We start from the raw sequence: 9,470 nt of genomic DNA, 5'->3' as shown, positions 1-9,470 counted from the left end.
GGGACAATTTTTAGCTGCAGATTAATATGCGTTTGATGAGCTAGAGAATATTGAGGGTAGCACTTTGGTGTATGTGGGATTCACTCAAAATAAATGGCAGTACCCACATTTGTGGCACCGAAGGAACATGCCACCTGGTGTAACAGTATGACTCATAGGTTTTTTAATAGTGAGGGCTTATGGCACATGATATTTCCGTTTTTTTTTTTTTTTTTTTGATTTGGAAGAGGTCTTGAGAATGTAACTAGAGTCTCATCAGATATACAGCTGAAGATTGTAGTCATCTGTTTTAGAGAAGCTAGCTGATGTCCAAGTAAAACTATTAGAGAATATGTATTACTATTACCAGAAGCAGCGTATGAAGCAGTAGAGTTCCTTGTATCTATATGCATTTGCATATATGCATATGTCTCAGCTAACATGCAAACATTCATCTTCCCACTTGTTGATCAGGCCTGTGTGGCAGAGCTCATTTCTCTTCCTAACACAGCTCTAATGCAGGCCAATTTCACAGTGTGGACAGATGATGCAACTATTGTGGTCACAAAAAAAAAAACAACATTGTCTCACATGCAGATGGGAGTGATGCAGACTCCATGTCTGCAAGCACACCCTGTTATTCTTGTTGTGGCTGGTGGAGACTTGCATGGACTGTAAGTTCCAGAGCAATGTGGCCTGCTTGTGTTACATACTTTTGTGGGCCGCCTCCCTGACAGCTTGCAACAAAGGAACCATTGAGCAGAGGCAGCTACGAGGGGCTTTGATGCATAATCTGCATGCGTTTGTAGAAGGAAACTGGAGCTGGCTTAAAGGAAACAGGTGCAACTAATTACAATGTCCCCAGCCCTACTTTCCTCTGGATTTCCTCCTGCGTTCTCGCCTTTCAGATTCTTTATCATCTTTGTTTTCTTTATTGTAAAATCTTCTGCAAAGGTAAAATTCCTTAATGAGACTCTACTACACACACACACACACACACACTGCATAACACAGAGCGTGCAGCTTCATTCACTGCTTCCTCACAGGTCAGACATCAAAGCGCTAAGGTGAAATCTGTGAGGTAAGTAACTGGAAGATTTTTTTAATGTAATTCAACACACGGCAAACATTATGACTTTGTTCTTTGCACGTCATCAACATCTTTTCCAGTCTTTGATTAACCGAAAGCAGGATGACATATTATTTGGTACAGCATGGTCCCTCTTGTTCAAAATGCATGTACTCTTTGTGATGAAATGTGTGTTCACAAATCCAATCTATTGTGCAAAATAATGCAAATTTGCTTCAGATATTACCTTTAAAGTAGTTGAGATTTTCATTATTTCAAATTGCATGTTCTATTTCTGAATCTAGTGCACCACTCTAAAATGAGAGGTCATTCTATGTAGACACACTAGAAACACTGCTTTCAAATGTCTCCTTTCCTCAGAGCTTAATTTGAGCAGAGGCAGCTGTCCAAATCCATACAGACAAATAAAAAAACAAAAATAAGCTGCTCAATACCAAATACATTTTGTGCTTGGTATCGTCTGTGGTATTTTATAATCATAAGCAGATTTTTAAAAGAAGTTATAGGCTGATCTTAAATTTGGCAGCATGTACAATAAAAGGGATTTCCATGTTAGATGGTTGAGCCTGACATAAAATATACATAAACTGAATATTCACTAGCTTTGTAACCATAACTAGACTAGGTTTCTTCACATGCCAAAACAGTGTCAGTGGGCTGTACTAAGTCCAATGTGCAACCTTTAAGACATTGAAATAAAAAAAAATTGTTCTTCTGAAAGGGGTTATATTAGAACAAAATAATAATACATAATACAGTACAATCAATAATACTAAAACTATCTCACTCTTTCCGACAGTACAAAGACATAAGGTCTTTTTATGACTGTGCCCATGATCAGCAGACTTACATGTGACTTACAGCATTAACTTCAGCCATGATATTTCATCTGGCCACCAGGTTCATACTAAAAACCTCTTTTACTGAGGTTTTAAATTGAGGTAACAATGATTTAACCTCATAAACCTCATAAATAATTGCTAACAACATTGCAGTAAAACCTACTTTTGTCTGCTTCTGTCTAAAATCCATCAGCTGTTGTTCTACAAAAATACTAAGAATAGAGTGAGTGGTAAATTTGCCACAGATTTACACTGACATGAGACCATGAAGTGTGACGGGTGTAGCGACACTAAGGAGGGCAGGGTTAGCAAACAGTTCATTACTGTTGATTTTTTTTTTTTGTTACTTCACTGTTCATGTTCACTCTCACTATACTTCACTCTCAGTGTGTTCTAATGTACATAGTAATACTAAAAAATAAAACATTTAGATGTTTAAAATGGTGCTGAACAGTTTTGCTTGTATATACTTTAGAGCTAAAATTCATTTTATTCCATTACAACAAATGATTTTCACAAATGCAAAAAGGTGACTCCCCATAGAAAAAATATATAATTTCACAGTACAGATCCATTCATGATAAGTGAGTCATATTAAGACAAATCAAAGCCTGCAATCTTTCAACAACACATTCCAAAGTCTGTGCTTCATGTAGGGTGCAATATCTTCTCTTGCACTGCCACACCTCCAGTGCAGATTAGCTCTATCTATGTGTGTGTGAGGGAGGAAAGGAAAACAATCTTGCACTAACAAAACCATTATTAGTTCATTATGAATTAGAGAGCCACATCTGCAACTAATACATGGCCAGGTGGGATTTGTAAAGAGAGTACAGTGTTGAGTTTGTTCCACTAATGCATTATAAACACTGCCTGAACATGTGGCCTTTGAGGTTATAGTTACACTGAATATGGAGCCTGATGTTGCTCAGATATAATGTTTCTCACATGGGTCAACATTTTTGAATTAAACAATCTGGGATGAAACGAAGCAGTGCCCTTGTTTTTTCTCACAGAAAGCTTTTATTTCAGTGCTTTGGTCTCACTTTGGCCACTTTCCCTGCAATTTCAGGACAGAATTCTCAATTTTCTGTCTTCTTTCTGTGATCATTTGAGAAGGAATATCCTGCATAACAAGATGAAAACTATATTTATATCTCTGCTTCTCTCTCTGATTCACACACACACACACACACACACACACACACACACACACTCATAAAGCAATTAGGAGCCTATTCATTGCAACGAGACACAAAGCAGTTTAGCCTCAACATTCATTTAAATTCCATTTAGCTCTTAGTTGTCCTCTCAACTCTGTGACTATGAAGGTGGGTAAAAAGCCATTTTCCCAGGCTGCTCAAACAGATTTTGGCTTGAAAGAGAAGCACCGCAATGAGAGAAAAGGGACATCAAAATTGGCCTCTTGTCATCAAGTTGTGGTATGATGCCTATTTGCCTTTCTCCGGGCAATCCATCAGCAAGCCTTGATCAAAAAGGGATACGTCTGAGCATTCCCCTTTTCCAAGAGATGAGTGTCCCTCACTGTCCCACTGCAATCACTTCCTGTGAGTCAGGAAGCCACAAACAAAGGCTTGCCCTTTCTCCAGACCAGCATGAGTGCAAAAAAAGAAATACAACACATATTTATGAGATTATCTGGCATCTCATGTTTCATTATAATGAAAGAAAGAATTGTTTCAGCCTCACATAGTTGAAGCATGTGACACCAGGAAATGGTTTGGTACTGTTACTCTCTTGTCTCAGAGAAGGAGTGTATTTTTTGGCAAGAGGGATAAGTGATGATGTGATTCAGAAACTGGTTGGACAGGCCGGAATCTAGGGGAAAAAGGCAATATGCTCTATGGAGAAGTTACTAAAGATGGTTTCAGAAATAACAATAACGGTCTTATCTCGCTGCACTCTTTTACTAAAATGTTAAAAGTATTTTTTGGATGAGTGAAGCGAAACAAAACAGAGGAAGTCAGTAGGTTTGTATCTGTTGGACTCTCCCCACCAGTTGGGAAAATCTCTGTGTTAGAAAGGAATGAGTAATCTTTTTGCCTGGAAAAACAACAATTTTCTCCCATTTGTTCCGCTAATGTTGTTTAAAGGCCAGAAACTACATGTTTGTGGTTGCAAAAGAGTACGAAAAGAAAAACATGCACACTTAGCAAAACCTTTCCCATGATACATCAACAGCCGCAGCCACAAAGACAGTGGCCCTACCTGTGTTTGCTCTGGGCGTCCGAGTGACACAGGCTTGGTTTCAGTGGGATCATCTGTGACAAAAGCCTAAAGTTACAGGGAAAAGCCATTTAAAGGGAAGGTCCTTATTTTGACTCTGCTTTGTTCAACTTTGGAACAAGTCATTTTAAGGTTACAGTAGCTGTGTATTGCTGCTACTGCTACACAAGACCTGAAAACTATTGTTGTTGTTGATGTTGAATTTTAAACATTTATGACTTTCTTGTTTTTATTTCAGTACATAAATTGGCTGGTTATAAAAATGAGCAAAGAATTGAACATACTTTACAGAAATACTACAAAACATCAGTGGTGGAAAGAACTAATCCTTTATTATGGTAAGAATAAAGGTTTGTGCAAGTCTATTCATTTCAAGTTCCAATAAAAACTCTTAGAATTCTGATACCCATTACAGAACATAAAGGTTCAATGTGTAATATTAAGAGCAACCTATTAGCAGAACCTGAATATAGTATTCAAAAATATGTTGTGATTATCGTATGATCGCCAGAGAATCATTGCATCTTCTTAATCTTAGATTAAGCCTGTTAAACTCTTTTTTGCATAGGAAAAAAAAATACCCATAATGGAAACTTGTGTGTCCCATAATGGGACTGAAAACAAAGCTAATCATAACCAAAGTTAGTCCTTAGACTAGGTCTAGACTTAGAATAACATTGGATTCACATCAATTGTTAAGAATTTGCAACTCGTGCGACGACATCACAATAATAGTTCCAAGAGAGAAGGAAATGTAAGTGATCAGATAGTTGGACAGGTTGTATGGAAGACAACAGTTTAGCCACATTTGTTACAGTATCACTGTAGCTTGAGTGTATTACTTGAACATAAAACATGCTTTCTAAAAATCCCCAAACAGCAAAGGTCAGCCGTAACTGTAAAGTATATAACAAGCATGGATATTGTTAACACAAAGCAGGTACGTAAATTGTGATGAAAGCTTACAAAAGATAATTTAGGTTGTTTTTAGCTGTATGTTATTGTTAGATACTAACAGTAAAAGAAAAAGTTATAAACTTAGCAGGTTCTTGTACAACCTTTGAGGTTGTCTAACTTCTTAGGTTTCTAGCTATTTTTAGCAATGTTGGTGCATTGCCAAAGACTGATAATTACTTGCATAGTATAAGTTACCATAAGCAAAAGAACTGAGAGGAGCTGGCTTAGGGCTATCTATGCCCTATTTTGTGTGCCATTTGTTCAGGTAGCTGGCTTCATGAATGCTAGAAAGAGCACTAAAAGTTGCAGTTCCGCATTCACAATTTCAAGGAGAAACATGTAGTGCTATATGTTTTCTTTATTTTTCCATTACAGATGATGGCGTGTAAAGGGGTAAATATGCAAATGTTAAATTAAATGAAGCTGCACTATAATTTCACTATGCGCTTTGAAATAGCTGATCTCTGGGGTGTCTTTGTGTCATTGTGGAGGTTGATGTTTATTTTCTATGATCAAAAGCTTTCCTTCAATGCTATTCATTAAGAGAGTCACACTGGCTTTGACATGGCAAACATAAGGTCTCCTTATGCCCATTCACTGGGTAACTCAACTCAGGCAAAATGAACTATACATTACTCCCTAAACATACAGTTGTAAACAGTCAGTGTTAAAAAGGTGGTGGTGGTTATAATATTGAGACGATACTGTATATGCAGGGTGTTATGAATAATCATACATAAGAGCTATTGCTGGAAAGTAACTATTTATTGAATAAGTAGTAAGTTAGTCAGGTGCCATACTAGAATTTAACATTGAAGACCATGTACTTAACATAAGCTGCTTTATCATTTACTGCAACTTGATATTTGATATTTACTAATTTTTTGCCTTCCTACTTAAAAATCAAACATTATTTTTGTAACATCTTTCCATAAAGCCACATGGAAGAAGGTTAACTATTTCTGCTTCACATCTGTTTCTGTGTGTGTGTGTGAGAGTTCCCATTTCAAACATCTCAGGAACAAATTCACAACTCAAAAGAATATGAAGAAGAATTTTTCTTCTACACATTGGTTTGTCTTAAAAGCATTAATTGAGGGTCACTTATCCCCCTCAGAAATTACAAAAAACAGAGTAGTCTTTCATTGACTAATTGCACTCACTGACACATCGTCTGATTTTCTTACAATTTGGATCGAGCATTTATTTCTGATGTAACACGAAAAAAAAAAAAAAAAACAGTCTGAGTCCCCTAGAAGAGTGTTTTCCCTCCCCTTTGAAGGAAGAGGTAGAAGAGTGAATTTACGCTGTTATCTGCTTTTCATCGCCAGCAACCTAAGCGGCTATAAATGAGGCAGGGCAGTAGAGCTTTGCAATGGTAAATAGGGTGTCTGATTGAAAGATTAGCCCACCTGGCCATGACTGTCAGGAGGCCTCATCCGAACGCAGGCAACCACAAAGCTCCGCTAGCACCTTGCTGCACCCACTTCCCTGTGTCGCCCAAATAGCCTCAGACGGGACCTGTGTCTGAGGAGATTGCTTTCAGAGCACTGTCACTGGACCCTGATAGAAGAACACTTATCTCTGGGTAATTACCCTCAGTGCACAATGACTAAAATAAGAGACAGCTCTATAATCTAAAGCCTGGCAAGCTCAGAGATTACACATCCACTCATATTATTCGCCAAGACTAATATGCAAGGATGATAAACAAGTGAGGTTATCTTTGGCTCGTCTTGATATAGAGTGGGAGCCGTTCAAATTTATTTTACACTGAAATTTATTTCAGTTTAATTGCACATGCTTGAAAAGCCAGTCTTTTCGTGGATCTGTAGTGTTGCCTTGGTAACATATAGTATGACTTCAGTGCATGTATGACAGAAAACTGAACCTGCAAGTCTCTTGTCCACCAATTTGGACAACACACACACACGCACAAACACACACAAAAGAATGCATATTTTATTTCAATTCCCAGGAAGGTGACAATGTTTTTGCAAAGTCACTCTATGCTTATGGATATTTTGAGCTCTCCATAGTCTGCTGTCTTTGTGGAGGGTATAAGACTTCCCCACTCTATTGTTGAGCTTTGTAATTGGCTGTGTGTTCACGACAAAAGAGGCTCATGGAGGGACTCTGATGAGAAACTGCCTCAATCCAGCTCTTCTGTTTCTGGATGGGCTTAATTAGAATTGCTGCAAAGACCCTAAGGGCCAGAGAGAGGGCCTATTTCATTTTCCTGTTGTCTTTTGTCATCCTCACATTGTCTTCCCTAATTATTTCAGAGCCAAGAAAATCTGCTGGAAGAGGTCAGTTTCTTCAATTAGAAATGCATCCTTAGCACCAAGAGAGAACATTTGGGAGAGAAGTTAGTAATTACAGTAAGGTGCCACATAGGATAAATATCTGTCATGCAATGTGCCGTACGATATGGCTCAAGCATGGGTGGCTTAATCTACGATATGCATAACAGTCCAAAATAGAAAATAGAGCAAAATCCATCCATCCATCCATTAACTTTACATGATAATCCCTGAGGGTTGCTGGGGGTTGGAACCAATCCCAGCTGATACTAGGGTACTGACAGACAACCAGTCACACTTTCAGGCAATTTACTGTCACCAGTTAACCTCCCTACATGTCTTTGAACCATAGGAGGAAACTGGAGCACCTTGAGGAAACACACACACATGAAGTACATGCAAACGCCACACACAAGGGCTGTAGCTTTATAATCTTCTCATCTAACACTCAGCAAGACACCAAATAAGAGTATTTAGAGCTATTCCTCCAAGGCCATCATCATGCCATTCACGTTTTATTTGCTAAAGTTCTAACAGAAGCCTGTGAGGACCTATGGTACCCATCCAAATTAGATTGCATTTTGAATGAAGATATTGCAGATGCTTTATAAAAACCAATGTATACATTACAGACATTTGTGAATATTAACTCTGCACACTGGTGTAGTAACTACTGGTTCATAATCTGTAATTCCAATTAATCATAAACTAGTGCAATCACATCCATGTATTAACATTATTCCATGGATTCTATAGTACAGCGCAGTACATTGAGCTTGAAACATTATACAGTCACCTAACGTTAAAGACATCAGTCAGCACAAATCCAGAACACGTATGTTCAACATCTGCATAGATGGAGTGAAAATGGATCCATGCAGAAATACTCTGTCTGTGCAAATTAAAGGTGTGAAAAAGGCTACAGTGCCATTACTGTACAAAATAAGGACTCATTCATTGAAACAGTTAGTTTGAGCAGTTAATCACTTGACATAAATAGCCTTAAGTAACAATTTACCTGTCAGATTTTACATGTAAAGTCAATCACATTGGTGCCTACTGCACATACTGCCTGTACTGTAGCAGAAGCTATTTAGCGGGGATGTTGCGCTGTATGAGGGTGATAGGAGTAATCAAGGAGGGGAGGGGGCTTCTCCATAGGAAGTTCCTGCAAACAGAGTGCACCCACTTTTTAAACCCCATTTGTCTTGTTAATGCTCCCCTCTGATTACCTGATTGCACTGGATGACTGTGGAGAAATCTGATTGCGTAAAATTATATAGAGCAAACTTTTGATTGGGGAGGGATCTGGCGAGCTTGCTGCCACCATTGACAGGCTTTGTGAAATTTGGCCTCGCTGATTTCAAATCAGCTAAGTGTCACGTCCCGTAATTGTAATCAGAACTTAATTTTTTATCCTTGTTCTCTTTCACAGCACAACTTTCCCCATGTAAACTTTTAAAGCTTGAACAATACTGCAAGTATGTTCTACATACAATAATGTAAAACACACTCATCCATTCTCAAAGTGAGTTTTCACTGAGGCTCTTTTACACTCTGAGACTTCTATATGGGTTCTGCAATGAACTCTCGTTATGGTATTTGCGTATAACTCTGTATCCCATATATGGCACAAAATGAATGAATTAACTTTTTTGGTAGTTTATATAATCTAGACATTCCTGCCCATTCTCTTTTCACTTTGTACTCCTTGACCCTGCAGAGCCATCTGTAATGAATTAAAATGAATGGTAAACAAAGGGGACATATACCCAACAGTAGAATCGCATGAATATAATTGAAATAGAACTACATGTATTCAAAATTTAGCCTATGAAGATTTAATAGAACTGAAAATGATGCCTTTGAAAACTCATTAATGCCCTCAATCATATATTTAATATAACAAATTTTAGTCATGATATGATGCAATTTAATTCTCAGAAGTTCATCTTCCAGTCCAGAAAAAGTGTGTACTGCAGTGTGAGTTGCTGGTTTTAGCAAAAAATTTACAGAAGAAATTCAAGGTAAATTAAAGGTAGGTCGATTTTT

Source organism: Mastacembelus armatus, chromosome 4 (genome assembly GCF_900324485.2).
Source record: "Mastacembelus armatus chromosome 4, fMasArm1.2, whole genome shotgun sequence".
In the NCBI taxonomy this organism is placed as follows: Eukaryota; Metazoa; Chordata; class Actinopteri; order Synbranchiformes; family Mastacembelidae; genus Mastacembelus; species Mastacembelus armatus.
The sequence above is the reverse complement of the archived record's forward strand: the minus strand, read 5'-3'. Positions refer to the sequence as shown.